This window comes from Cyprinodon variegatus, unplaced genomic scaffold, assembly GCF_000732505.1.
Source record: "Cyprinodon variegatus isolate N-32 unplaced genomic scaffold, C_variegatus-1.0 Scaffold111, whole genome shotgun sequence".
Lineage (NCBI taxonomy): Eukaryota > Metazoa > Chordata > Actinopteri > Cyprinodontiformes > Cyprinodontidae > Cyprinodon > Cyprinodon variegatus.
The window spans coordinates 1,251,691-1,266,936 of record NW_015150564.1 but is presented as its reverse complement, the minus strand read 5'-3'; the positions used below and the strand labels follow the sequence as shown (position 1 = coordinate 1,266,936).

The 15,246-nt window shown below is 38.2% G+C and overlaps 1 protein-coding gene across 7 annotated transcripts in view; it reads right to left on the bottom strand.

Annotated features, from left to right (window-relative positions):
• The window catches only part of ntng1 (netrin G1), a 168,173-nt gene extending 161,658 nt beyond the window's left edge, over window positions 1–6,515 (bottom strand). For 6 of the 7 annotated variants that reach the window (XM_015374996.1, XM_015374999.1, XM_015374997.1 and 3 more), the window contains exon 1: window positions 3,418–4,092. The gene's annotated coding sequence lies outside the window, so the exon portion shown is untranslated. Of the gene's footprint in view, window positions 1–3,417; window positions 4,093–6,204 lie in introns of those variants that run through there. The other variant, XM_015374994.1, reaches the window with a different exon arrangement.
• Between the last annotated feature and the right edge of the window lie 8,731 nt (window positions 6,516–15,246).

The following is a 15,246-nucleotide window of genomic DNA, read 5'->3' as shown; positions in this document are numbered from 1 at the left end:
ATTTGTAGCGGCGTCTACCTTATAGACTCTTATTTTGACGGTCTGATTAGGATGTCTCAAATCAGTATCAGTGATCTTGATGAACAGACCACCTTACCTATGCTCTTCAATCTCTTTCACTTTGCACACATGATGGATTCATGAGAAAGAATGAAGTTTGTCAACACAATTGTATTCTCAAATCTATTTTCTCTTTCAATTTTTTTTATCCAGAGCTTAAAAATACTTCAAATCAATTTCAATACTTGTTCATGCTGCTTGTTCACCACTGAGGAGAAAAACAAGCTGATATCACCTGGTCTTCCATTTGAGGTTTTCTTATCATCTGAGGATCGAAATTTGAGCTTCAACAAGTTTCTCCCTTTTTTAAGTTTTCAAATTCCATCTTTTTTTTTTTTAAAGGCATATTCTACGACCCCCAGGAGTTGTCTGCATAGATCAGCCTCCTCTCAGACAAGTATGGCCTCTGAAGGCATGCGAGTCCTTGACTGCTAAAGCCGTGCCTGCTTAACTTTCGTTCACCAGCTGCATCAGCCACAGCCCTCTGTCATTCCCTCTTCTCAGCTCCTTCCACCACCGCCCTGCGTGCACCCGCCGTCTGCGGGGGCAGCACTTCTGACAGGGTGACTGCGGCTCTGCTGCCCTGAGTTGAGCTAAAATACCCCCAGGGACCCCAGTTACTCCAACCTCTGCACACACAGCAGTACAGCACCCAATGAGACAGCAGAGGCAGGGTCCACCCCTCCCTCCACAACCCCCCCGGCTCTCCTCGCCACCAAGCATTCCTCTCTGCGCGACACAGGAACATCTTATGCATTATTAAAAGACACTTTTCCTAAAAGGCTGCCAGCAGATTATTCTGCAACCACGGTGACATATCTGGAGACTGAAAATGTCCGCACAGTGGCCCTCAAGGATATGATCAGCCAGGTAGCTTCAGCCTGCTGACAGCGTCGTCAAGCGACAGGGATTTAAAGTCAGTAATATAAATCAGCTAACACTGATTTGAACAGCAATATCTGATTCCCTTCAAGATGTTGCTGTAAAGTCTAGCCCCTTGAGTTTATTTTTCAGGATGGGACAATAGCTATTAAAACATTTACACATAAATGGCTAATTTTCATTTGTACTCCCATAAGTGACGTTTTAAAGTGCTTTAAATGCAGCACATCAGCTGCAATGATATGGGATAAACATGATTTAGACAATTGCAATGTCCATTTTTGGCTCAACTAAGAGCACGGGCAAATGATTTAGTTGAACAATAGAAGGAAATAAATAAAGTAAAAGTAATTACAGGGTTTATCAACAGCTTTCTATTCAGTTCCATATATGCCTGGTATTTTATCCATGCATCCATTAAAAGTATGACTTTTTATACTGTTTATAAAGCCAATCTTAAAATGTTAAATACAAGCTATTAAAGCTTGGCAGAGATATAGTTATGCATTTATGGATATGGGAAGCAACAGTGTGATCAGAGGTTTTACATAGAGTCACATGCTAACATGTCTTAAGTACATTTATTTAACAGCCATCAATTTCATCTTCATTGCTATTTGTCTTGTAAATGATCACCGTACTGTTGGAGGATGAATTTATCATCAGTTTCACTTTATCCTTGGAGGAGCAATGTTACAAAACTGATATATTTTGCTTTACTTCAAATAAAAAAAAAACAATTCTGTTCTTGTAGTGTAAAGTTGGCCCTCTAGGGCCTCTGTCCTGCAGGTTTTAGAGGTTTCCCTGCTTCAGCATAGCTCATCTCCATGAATAGCTGATTAACAGCACTTTTGCAAAACTGCAATCATCAGATTGAGCTGTGCTGAAGCAGGGAAACATGGAAGCCCTGCAGGACAGCAGCCAGGATTTTTTTTTTGGACTCTTTCTGCCATAAAAACAAGAATCGTTTCGATGAGAGTAGAAGGCCCATTCTTAAAGAAACAAAATAGGGCTGAAATAAAAGAGAGTTTAATATGTCTGCCTGAAATTAAGCAATAAACCTGAGCATATTTGAAGTGGTTTATTTTAAAAGAGGCTTGAAACATTGGTAATAACAAAACACAGGTTATATCAGGCTTTACTTATGACACGTTGGAGTTAAGCTAATAAGTTTGGCTGAAATGTAACAATGCATTGCATAGCTTCCAAAAGGGGGCGTGTCCTTAAACGTTCAGAAGTAAAGATCCACAGTTTATTGTCAAGTCTAAGTTTAATAATAAGTTCACCTAGAGTGGAGAAATCCACCAAAACACATCAGTTTTAATTTATTTAGATTACCTATTTGTTGTGGCCATAATTTAAAAACCCTATTAATTTGAACAGAATGCAAATAATTAGTCATCTTTCTAAAGTATATATATATATATATATATATATATATATATATATATATATATATATATATATATATATATATATATACATACATATACAAGAATGTCTATTTTACTGGAATAAATCTGATATCTTTCAAAATTCTTTTTAAATGTTGAACATCAGTTTAAATAGTTTTTTGTTTTCTTTTGTTTATATATATATATATATATGTATCTTTTTGATAATGCTAAAATCTAGTGTGTAAAGCTGTTCTTATAAAACTGACACACTTGTTATAAGGCATTAAGTATTTAAAGTAATGATGTATACAATAGCGATGTGGCCAAATGCTCCACTAGGGGGCGCATCGTTAAATTTCTAAATATAATCTAATTTCCATTAGAATATGTTGAGATAGGCTATGCCACCTAAATAATGAGTTTACTCGTAAAAAAAAATGTGTTGAAGATATGTAATTTTACTTTAACATATGAGTGCTTTTATGTTGTAATTTGATTTTTAAATTATTTCAAAAAGTCGATTTAATTCAATTGCTATAAATTTCAGTCCCAAATTATTTTATTATGTAAAGCCCCTGAGCCAAAGATTGATAATTAACGTGAATTAATCCTTTTTTATGATAACAGTAGAGGACATGTCTCTTGAAAAAGTTAGTATAAAGGCCATAACTTGTTGTTTCTTAACAGCTTCTGCTGATGCCAACATCTGCATCAGGTCTTATTTTATGGGATCATCAGCAAATGTTAAAACTGAAACTATGAATGTTTGACTTCATTGATGTAAAGTCTGTTTATATAATTATGCAATAGCGATAAACCGAACAGCTTGATTCAAATGCAATACCGTAAATAGCGATGTAGGAAGAGCTTCCACAAGGGGGCGCATCCCAAAATGCCCCCAAAGAAACGCCTGATTTCCAAATGTATTCCCACCTCCGCGAGTATTTGTCTCCTCAATATTCTACTCATTGGTGGAGGGGGGAATGCAGCAAAGCCTGAACATATCATCTTCTCATCACTCCACCTCCGTGTTGTTCTCAAATTCAACCCAAACTTCACGAACAAAGGAAGAACTTACATTTATCACGTCCCTTGGTTAAAGTCCATTCTCTAGAAATGTTCAACAAGTTCAGAGCAGCGGGAATGAGCAGTGAAAGGAGAAACGAAGCTCTTGTCTTTAAGGTGCGCTCCTCGGTGGGAATGTGATGAGTGCGCACGTCGGTCTCCGAGGAATCGTTGCGCGCACCATCCCCAGCTCACTCTTTTCCTTCCAATCTTTTTTTTTTTTTTTTTCCACCCTCCTGCCACTTCAAAATAAATGAGCGATCACCGTCCTGAGGGCTCGGTCAGCAGCGCGCCTTGTTGTTGAGACGGAGGGATTTCTGGACGAGAGCTGCAGGTGCCAAAGTGTCCATCATCCTCTCTCTCCCAAGTGGCGCTCCATCACCGCGTCAGGGAAGAAAGAATTAAAGAAATCCTACCACAGAGGGGGAAAGTTTGACCCGCTGGTGTAGAGATCCTTCTATTTTCATCCTACAAATAGATCTCTGTCTCTCAGCTGGGGGTGCATGAAGCCCACCACTTATTATTCTCGACTGCTGAGGAGATCCGCATCTTCTCCCGGTCGCGTTTCCGTGCCACACCGAGCGCCCAGATAATGCGCTCCCGGGCTCACGCTCAGCGCACTCAGCTTTTTCCTTCTGGTTTCTCACACACACGCGCACACACACCTTTATGGTATTTATCCCCACCTCCTCCAGCTCGTCTTCAAACTGCAGCCACCACCGAGCCGCTCACATTTAGCATCAGCACCATTATTCTCTGTCGGGACCACGCAGAAACTCCAAAGGGAGGAGTTGAACCTCTTTTAGTGGAGTTCACTAGTGTCCCAAACGTTGCGCGCCCCAGCAGCCTCAAAGGAATTATATCGTTTAGAAAAAAGTCAAAAGTAGTAATAATAAAAGTAGCAGTAGACATCTGGATAATTTTAGAACATCTTGGAGTTCGGATTACATCTGAAAAATATTTGTCTGAGCTATGATGGTAATCTAAAACGCATTTCCAATAGGAGTGCGCAATAATTGATTTATTTGTTTAATACAAGAAAAAGAAGCAGGCTGGCAGAGATGTACCAATCAATTTGCCAACACTTGGATCTTTTCTGCTCTAATTTGTGATTAACAGTTCAAATAATACTCATTAAGTGCATCAAAGCTAACTTCCAACAGTTTTTTTTTAGTCTGAGCGTTGGAAACTGATGTCATAAGGAAATACTGCATCCAAGCAAATAAATGGAAAGTTGGGTGGAAGGAAAACTTGGGCTGATATCATCTGACATCACATGTTTCTTTGAAATGTCATGGTCTTAAGTGAAATTTTGATTTTATCATGTAAGATCAGAAAGAAAAGCTTGGTTAATTTCCCCTGTATGCTTATTTATTAATATGCATTATCCTTTTCTGTCCTTTATAGGAACAGTTTTCAGATATAAGTCAACCACTCATTACCCCGCCCTCAAATATCAACTGAGGAAACTCATAGGACCAATATTAGGATATTAGCATCACTGCAAAATTGTGGATACATTACAAAGAGGCCCAGAAAACAACAACAACAAAATATTTTTCAAATATATACTATTTTGGTATTTCTAACAAACATGTATTAAACCTTTTCTCATCATTTTATCATGCGTAAAGGAGTCTATGTCTTAACCCCTCAGACATAGGAAATTGATATTTTCCTTAATGAATGAGAACGTTTCACATATTCAGAACATATCTAAAATTTTCCAACATCTTCCATCTTTGTTGTACATGTGGAAACTTTTTTTCACAAGTTTTCCTGCATGTGTTACGTGTTGCTACATTTATGTGAAATGCACTCAGAGGCGAAAAATGTTCAACATGTGGAGTCATGTGGGATTCACATGGACACCACATGCTTTCCCATCGATTTCATTAGGGAAATTTAATGTAGATCAATTGGACCAATACCAACACCCATATAATAAGGACAACTGACATAGTACCTATGTGTGAGATGGTTCACATGCAGTGGTCTGATCAGGACCTTGTATTTATTTTTTTTATTTAAAGTAATCTTTCCGAAAGCGCTCCTGCAGATTAATCTTTTGAGTTCATCATAATCAGAGTCTGTTTCTCTTCTTCTAGCTTCTCCAGCTCTTCCCAGATTCACACTTTAACTGATTATCACAGTGGGTGAGGCGGGTTGTGCCAAGAGGACTTGGGTCATGGCACTTAACGCACGGGTTACAGTTTGACAACCCTCCTACACGTCTCGGTGTGTCGGAGGTTTCCCGTTAGGAGCTCAGTCTCTGTAAAATGCAGGTCAGGAAAATTGCTGAAGTTTCACCTGTGAGGTCCTCATTAGAATCAGAGGCATCAAAGAAAGACCGAAAAGTGTACAAAGGAAAGGTGAGAGGGAACGGATTCTTTTACGCACAGATTCCACCTACGTGCGCCCTTGAAATAAACCGCTAGAGATGATATAGGGTAAATAATAAATACATTCTAAAATATAAATTCTAATATTTGAAGCCTGTCTTCTAACTCGAGCGTCAAGATTTCATCTGATTTCTTACCAAGACGTTGGTTGTTTGTTCTCAGCACTGAAAAGGTGCAACCTGAAACTAAACCACACAAGCAGATAAAGAGAAAAGGAAAACAGAAAGCTCTTGCTCTTAAATCGTACTTTTCATTACAAACGACGCACAGGTTTTGGCCACCTACCCGGCGTGCGTCACAGCGGAGCTTCAAAAACTTTACGCGCCCCAGGCGTCTGCGCCAAGATTCATTACAAAATAATAGTCCTATCAATAAGTTGAATTGTTTGAGCCTCTTACCGTTGTTTTTTTCAGTGCTTCTCTCCGTTCAGATCAGCCCTGTGGAGTGACCGGTTGCAGCCTAATAAATCCACTTTAAAGCGGGACATGTTTGCGCGGTGAGGCGCGTTGCAGCGGGGGCTGGGGTCCGTTGTTCCAGGGGTAAAATGGACAGCTCCCGGTAACCACAGTCAGGGCTCAACGGTGTAGAAAACCCTTCAACGTAATATATTTTTTTAGCAGGATGAAGCTGGCTAAAACATAAATAATAAAAATAGTCCGGGTGGTTTCCTTGAAAGCGCCTCAGACACAGCAGCGAGCGGCCAGACGCGCTGCTCTCAGACACAATGAGGCGCTAAGGCTTTGACAATTGACTTTCACCTGAAGTCTAATTCTTCGCGGAAGCCCGTCCTCAGCAGTTGAACCCAACCACACAAACATCAAGTTAACACTAATTATGAATGAGTTTGAGGATGTTTCTCATCACTTATCGCTTTATTATGATCACAGTAAAGATCCTAGAGCGCGACAACAGAAGGTTATATTTCACAAGCATTTGGGATTTTTTTTTTTATACCTTTGGAGGTTTTAAACAGATAGAAAACAACAAATAACCCTCTTTTTACAGACATCTGAATCTTTAATGGTTAAAATTAATGTTTGGCAACTTGTTCCAAGATTGACACGTTTATTGAACCTGATAATTGGCTTTAAAAGTATTCACACCTATTAATGGTTTTTCACCTTTCACCACATTATCACCTCAAACATTAATTGATTGATTGTTAGCCAAAAGAATATAGATTAAGTAGGAAAAAAAAGAGGAAATTTGATTTAATTGTATTTTACTAAAGCAATTTTTAATAGTGCACTTGGGGTACATTATGCTACATTTGATACCCTGAGATAAACACAAATGCAACACGTTTTTTTTTTTGTTTTTTAAGTCTCTAAACTAGAGTCTCAGTGCATTTGGCAGCACCAATCATTTTTCAGGAAGCCTTTTTTTTTCAACATTAATCAAGCTGTTTTTGTGAAGGCTTTGTTGGTTTGTTAAATAACGTGAGTGGTCAATAAAAATCTAGACCACATGGTCATAGATATCTAAACAACATCTAGTTATAAAACAAACCCCAAGATTTGATAATCTCCAGTTGCACTGAAAATGAAATTATTTTAAAATTAAAGATATGGTTGTCCACTTAAATCAAACTGGAAAGGAGGATATTATCCAGAACAGCAGCCAAAAACCCTCCCTGTAACTCTGGGGGAGCCACAGAGAACCAGAGCTCAGGTGGTATTTCCTCAGGTCATAGTTTCAAATCTGGAATGTATGTAGTGGCTAGAAGACAAACACTTTTTTTAAGTCATAAGTCAACCAACATAAAGGTGAAAGTTGGAGCTCTGGACCAAATTTGAACTTTTGGTGCTTGAGAGCGTGTTGTGCTTCTGCACACTGCACATTATTCAGAACGCACAATGGATGGAGCCACTCTAAAAAAGGCAAAAAAAAACTTGGTTAGACTAAGGTGGAGATTTTCCTTCCGAAAGGCAAATATCCTAATCTGAAAGCACCTGTCAGGATGGCCCAGTCAAAGCCCAGAACTAAATCCCATTGATCATCGGTGGCAAGACAATATGTACAAATGTTTGCCATTCAGTCTGACTAAGCTTGAGCAATTTTGCAAAGAAGAATGGATAAAATATTCAGTCTATTTATTGGGTCCATAGCTGGTGCTTCTAAGCAAAGCGGTTTATACGTATGCGAGTTCTTGATTTCTATTTGTAAAAATAGGTGAACACAACTCAACCTTTCCTCTTTATTCTACAATGTTACACTACCTGCTGTGGGTGTATTATATAAAATCCAAATAAAATTCCCAATATCTGTAATGTGGAAAATCCGTGAAAGTTCTGTAGGTTATTTTTAAGGCATTCCAATAAGTGTTCATAAATGTGTCTAAATAAAAAAAAAAAAAACAATTTAAGCTCAGTAATGCTGCCATCTATATGAGTACAGGTTCTATGTTAGGCTGTTTTCAGTCAGTGTATTCTCATTATCAGTTCGTAGTGTTGGGATCTGGAGAAGTTCTACCTTTCTCCAGCAGAGTTTGCCGTGGATCCTCCTTAGCTGAGCCTTCGACACACCTGAGGTGCATCTCATCATCAGGAGGATCCTCCAGTATATAACCGGCCTTCAGACCTTGCCTCAACGCTGCAGTGTTTATCCAGTTTGGTTAGCACCTGAGCCTAGCATCTCCTGAGTACCTTCGTTGCTTCTGTTCCCTGGTTGGATTCTAATCCCTCTTTGTCTCTGCTTACAGGAATCCAGTTTCCCTTGTAAGCTCTGGATGAGCTTAACCTGCCGAGCCTGCCCTCTGAGCCAAACCTGAAGACTCTTCTCTGGATTCTGCTCTGGACTAAGAGCTGGAAACCCAAAGTCAAGGTCTGCCCTCACGCTAGAAGCAAGACGCTGAAGCGGTTACTGAACTCTGCTGAACTAAACAATCTCTGGACCCAACAGTTCCTCTCTCAAAGCCAAACCCGGACTCCTCAAGGTATAAATCAGAAACTCTCAAACTCATCTGCTCCCAAGCTAACTGAACTGTCATCCTCACAGACTCCAGTGAACCTGCCCCCAGGCCTGAACCAGTTCCTGAGTTTAATCGTTGTGCTTGTGCTTAATTAAACTTGTTAAACTTTTCATCTGTCTCCGTGGTGTTCTGCATACTGGGCTTTTCTGAAACCCATCATGACACGTACGAAATCGTACGAAAAGTTATGCACCGTAATTTCGTCTGTTTTGGACGTTTTTTTCGTGGTATTTCGTCGTATTTTTACGTCTTGCCTCGAGACAAGATATCCTTGCGCATGCGCATCTTACGCACCATTCAATAACATAGAATTTAACATACAATTAACCCTAACCCTGACCCTAACCCTAAGATACAAAACAGCAAGCAACCTAGTGAGAGACATCAAGAAGTAGGTATTGCACTGTTTTTCCCAGTTTTACGTCTGTCCGCGGATCTGCTTTTTTCGTCTGTCTGGCTGCGCATGTGCACTGATCTGTTTTTTCGAGGAAAAACGTCCAAAACGTACGAAATACTGTGCATAACTTTTCGTAGGATTTCATACGAACTGATAATGAGAATATGTTGCATCAGTACGTACAGAAAAGAAGCCATTGCATGAACCAATTTGTTCCAATAAGCAAATCCGAAAATGTATCTTCAAAAACAGTTTTAAAAAAAGAAATGTCAGTTGTCATGTGTGGTGCATGAGATGAAGACTCCATAACACTTGACATAGGAAACAACTTTATAAGCAGACAAACTAATTTCTTTATCAGGGTCATTTCTAATGTGTGACCATCTTTTTTTTATAGCGAAGCTTTTAAGCAACATGTGAGCCAAACAGACAGAAAGAAAGTGATTTATTGTCCCAAATCAGTGACCAAAGTACGCTAATGGCATCTCTTTGTTTTATGGCAGAGTTCAAATCTCACCTAATAAATCTTCAGAGCTACCTCTGTGATAGTGGAAAGGTTGAGGAAACAAGGTACAGACAACCTCATCCAGGGAGACGGCTCCTCACACAGCTGCCTCTCTCATTTTCCCCTCTCCTCTTTGAGCCCAAGGGCAACTCGCCTGGCATGAGCCTCTTTTTGTAATTCGCTCAGCGACAAGAAAGGAGAGAGCGCCACACGAGGCTACCAAAGAGCTCAATTAATCCCTCTTTTATTGACTCGACACAAAGACACCCTGTAAAATGTTCCCTCACAATACATTTCTGAAGCTCTTCTTTAGACTGTTTGGCCTGTTTCATTCTTATACCTTGAAGGGCCAGAAACACAAAGCTCCTGCTCTGTATGGGGATCGTTTCACAGAAAACAGTAGCTAAACACCAATCACTAGTTCATATTAATGTGTTAAGGATGGATGGTGTTATGTGAGATGTTCTGGAGGTCACCAATGAGAATGTCTGAATGTGCGGAAGGATTTCTATTCATGAACCGGCGACGGACGTGCCTAGAAATCCATCAGCGAGTTTGGTCGATGACTCTTAGATTGAGAGACACAAGAACAGGGTTCTGTTTTCCAATATGTCTCTCCGTCTCTTGTGTATTATTTACTTCTTTTTTATTTTTTCCTGTCATATTCTAATGGTTATTAGAAGATTGATGGTCTAAGCTCTTTATTTCTTTCACATCACTGTCTGCCGGAAACCAAGAGCAGAGGTATTGGATTTTTACGAATGTTCAATGGAGGGTAATGTTGCCTTTATCCGCTGAAGTGGAAGAAAAAGAGGAGGTTGGGTTAATTCAAAAAAAAAAATATCCTTTTGAGTTTCTTAAAGAGACATTCCAATGTCAAACAAATGTGAAAAGTAATAGATAAAATCTCAGTAGAACCACCAGACTATTAGCATTGTAATTGTTTATTACGATTACTTTTGTTGAGACGCATAGTTGTTAAAAAATAGTCATTATAAATAATCATTTATTTATGCTGGCGACGGCTCTGTGCATCTTTTAAAATAATTGTAAAGCATTAACCTCAGTAAAACAAGCCTCTCCTTTCAGAACCAAATTTCACGGATCAGGATCTTTCAATAGCCAGGCAGAAACTATATTTTTATCTGTGTGTACAGCTAGTATAAACCCCATCCATTTTTTGTTTTAATCATCTTTTTTATTTTCTAACTGTCTCCCCTGTGGTCCAAATAAAAAAGCTGTGTTCTAGAGTTACTAGAGAATAATCATTAATGTGACACCTATTCATATTTTTACTGCATCTTCAGACTTCAGAATTCTTGGAAATGGAAAGTTAAGAATTTAAAATGTTATTTTTTAGGTTAAGACATAAAACCAAAAATCACTGCGTTGGGATTGAGCATCGAAACTACTTTGACTGAAAAAAATGACAGTTCTTTGATGTTTCAAACGGCCTTGTTGGGCAACAACCTTGTTTTAATACAGTCACATGCCTTTAAACCTTAATAATTATGCTATACCAAGTCCAACCAAGGACGTATGATGTGTAGAAAGCAGACATTTGAGGAAAGGAGCAAGCAATTGATATCAGAGGGATTCTAAGACCGGAATGCCATTTTCACCAAGAATTGTAGTAGCTCACCAAACAAAGAGTGATATTCTTACATATTTGCAAATGCATTCATCTTCTACCCTCAGCTCCTGCATCAGTCTTTTATAGTGCTCATATTCTAGTAGTTGATCTGGTGTGACCATATTTAAACCACCAACAGGGGGCTTTTCTTCTTTTTCAAAGCAATGGTCTTATTCTAAACATTTTAGAAATAAGACCATTGCTAAAAAAATAAAAATAAAAATAAAAAATTCTTTTTTTTTAAATAAGTTTGCAAATATGACTGGATTTCAAAATGTATCTACTGTGTTTTCACAAAAACTTTGGTGTATAACCCCAACAGGCATATTCATTGCCTTTACTATTGTTTGAATTCAGTCAAGTCGATTTATTGCCTTAACCCAACCAAATCAATTCTAAGATTGAAAATCCAGCCAGGTATTGTCTAATCTATTAGATTTATTGGTCTAAAAAAGGAAATTGCAACAACAAAACCCAAAGTAACAAATATTAATACCTGAAGCCAATCAAGAAAATAAATGTTGTTGTTTAACGCTTAATCAATAACCAGAAGTGCAAGCAAACTTTTTCAGTCTTAAAAGCTAACTGTCAATTGTTCTCCTAGAGCTGATCACATCCAATGACCAGGTGCGGATCTAGGTTGCGGGCCAGGGGTGGCCATGTCCTCCCCTTAGCCAATCGTTGGCCACCAACGATTGGCCACCCATACCAGATACTCCTGTTGACACAATTCACAAGCAGTTCTCCTCTAAAACAGGGTGGCTGTAGTAATACTGATAAGCGCAATGATTTAATTAATTTGACATTTCTGTGACTGTTTGTATATTATTAATAAACCTACAGTAGTTATTTACTCACATCAATCTAGAGTTAGAATTATAAATAAAGAAATCATGCACTTTTTAGATGTAGTTTTTGTGATTTATGGGGCAAAGACAATAAAAGAATAAATGAGAATAAATGGCTAAATCCATTTAATATATGTCTGAGTAAATCTAAATATTAATATTATGCAAAACAATTACTAATAAAAGTATAGGGGACTTTTTTTTTCCAGGACTCAAAGCTTAAAGAAGATCACCCGCTATAACCTTAGTTTAGACAGAATTTGTGTTTTGATATATTTATTTATTTGACGGCAAGGACTCTTGGAAAATCTATTTTTATCTTTATTTGGAAACTGCGGATTTTCCTCTTGGAAAAGTGTAGATTGAGCCTAAGGGTCTGGCGTCTATCTGCTTTCAGCCTCAGTGCACATTGGTCCCTGCCTGGCCACCATGATAAAAATTGCCTATGCAAAAGCTGTAGGTTTCTTTTTTGTCAGAATGATAAAGTGAATTAAGAATCTGTTATACTGATTGCATTCGATCACCATTATACTATAATGTTGTTTATTGTTGGAGGTTTAGAATACAGGTTAGATGGGGAGAGGCATTTATCCTCAGGAAAAACTGCTAATTTTTCTATTTAAGATTTCAGCCTCCATTCAAAGTGATGTAGTTGGTAGAAAATGCTTTTGTGGGTCAGATTGTTCACAACAAAAAGCAGATCGACTTAGAAAGACTGAATCAGGTCATTCTTGCCACCTTTCTGCATCTGCTCTGTCTGGACTTTGAGTAGAAGGTTTATCAGGCTCCTTTCAGCCTGCCACTGACGCACAGCTGCAATCTGCTGCTTACAGACCTGTGCTACTCATCCAATCCTGTGCAGTGTCCTAAACTCATAACCCACCTCACCTAAACTGAAATATAATATTAAGTTATAAAACAATACCTGAGAAGAATTACATGGAGGTATAATCCAAAAAGTGCATGATTGAAAATGGATTAGTGGGGGGGTGGAGGACGCAGCAGCACAGTTTAGTGGATTTGTACTATGCTCACAGGCTGAGAGCCGTCTGCCTCGGGCTGATTGTGAATCGGGGCCATCCCGTTCAGATTTACGTGCCACATCGAGCGTTTTGGGATTTACTTTCTTAACGGGCGGCATCCTGATCCGTCCTTGTTGTGCTGTGTGTGTGTGTCCGTCCGTCGAGTCACGCCTCAGTGCTTTCAGCTGGATGCATTTCTGATAGGCAAGCGGCTTCCTCAGCTGAGCTTTTCAGCTCAGGGCTGGAATAAATGCTGTTTCTGTTTCTCATTTAAATAAGTGTAGGCTTCTATTATCCTCAAGGAACAAATACACAGGGACAAACAATACAGCGGGGGCAGTTATTTTGGGGTTGAGGAGTGGCCACAGGGGTCAGTTCTTGTTGCTAATGATGACAAATGTTGTGGTTTGCTGCTACCCCAGATTAGCTTTTGTCAATAATATATTGCTAACTTGTCCTCTCAGGATATGCTGACAGAAATACTGTTACTGTAACTGAAGGTGGGAATTGAATCCTACCGCCTAATTTGTGGTGTTATTAGCTTGAAAGGATGAATGAGAGGCCATAATTAGATACTGTTTGCAACCAGACTCCAGCCTTCAGTAGAAGAGCTACAAACACTTATTTTTCAGTAACAGGTTTAGAGCATCCTATAAGATACAATTAGCCTCAAAATGTCCATTGCCCCCACATATTTAGGTTAAAACTAATCCTTTTATATTTCCACAACATCTTTTTTCTGACTTTAGGTAATATTAATGTTTAAAGAGACCCAACAGAGTCTTCACCTAGTTATGATGAATTTTCCTTTTCCATTTTTTAATATCTTTTAAGATTTGTGCACAACATTTGGTTGAGTAAAAACGGTTTCAGATTGAAGTTTGCAAAATGGATGTCATTTTGTTCATCACATTATTGTCTATGCTTCTCTAGTTGATAAAGAAAACAGAAAATGTAATAGAAGGATCAAAATAGGGTCCCAGCAATGCTTTCATTAACTCCTGATCAGTTGCATCTTTTGAAATCAAGAATCATTTCCCCAAATCTATAATTGTGTTGACTGATAGAGGATTTTTTTTGCAGACCCCATACAGGAGAGTGCTGTCGTTTCTTTAAAAATCCATTAGCACATTGTTGGTCTTTTCTTGCAATCACTTCTGTTGAAATAAGCATTAAACTAATACTTAAAATCCCTGAATTGTCTAAAGACATGTCATCAACTTGAAGACAAAACTCAGATCAACAAAATAGAAGAATGAATCCATTCCAAGATCATACAGGAGAAAAAAAGTGTTTTTCACAAATTTGACAAGAAAAGTGAGTCTGATTTATATCCAGCCCAGAATCAGACTTAGAAAAAGTTTTATCGCTGCATAGTTTTACACCACAACGAATCTGCTATGGTGATAAGGTGCTACACAAAACATCGGGCTGACATGAATAAGTTTATAAATAGTAAATTTGGAATAAAACAAAGCAAGTTGTACAGAAATTCTATGAGAATAGGGAAAACTATATGCAACTTTTTTCTTTTGAAGAGGAAGAGCACATTAGTAGTTTTAAAATCAGTAATACAAGTCTATAGTAGCTAACGTATGAATAAACATTGTGCTCTCAGTCTGTGGTTGATGCCTCAGTGTCTCTTTCTTCCATTTTTACCTCAGATTCTATCACAAAATAATATTAAAACACTATCTGAACAGAGTTCTGAACAGAACTATAATTTAACACTTTTAATCTTGGAGTTGGGACTCCATTTAAATTTGTAGTTGAGTTAATTGCAGGCTCTGTAATCACAATTAATCATATTTTAATAAAAAAAACTTGTATAGAGAAATAAACCACCTTTTAAAATTAAAAAAGCTCCTTTTCATCCTAAATCATTGAAAAAATAAACCTATGAGCACAGCAATACAAATATGTTTGCTGTGATTTTTTAGGCTATTAAACCATCCGATTCGTTGAAAGTTAAAATCATTTAGATTTTTGGAAACCTCTGATATTTTATGCAACTTTTTTCAAATAATACTTTTACAAAACTGAAGATTGCATGATCATTTAATA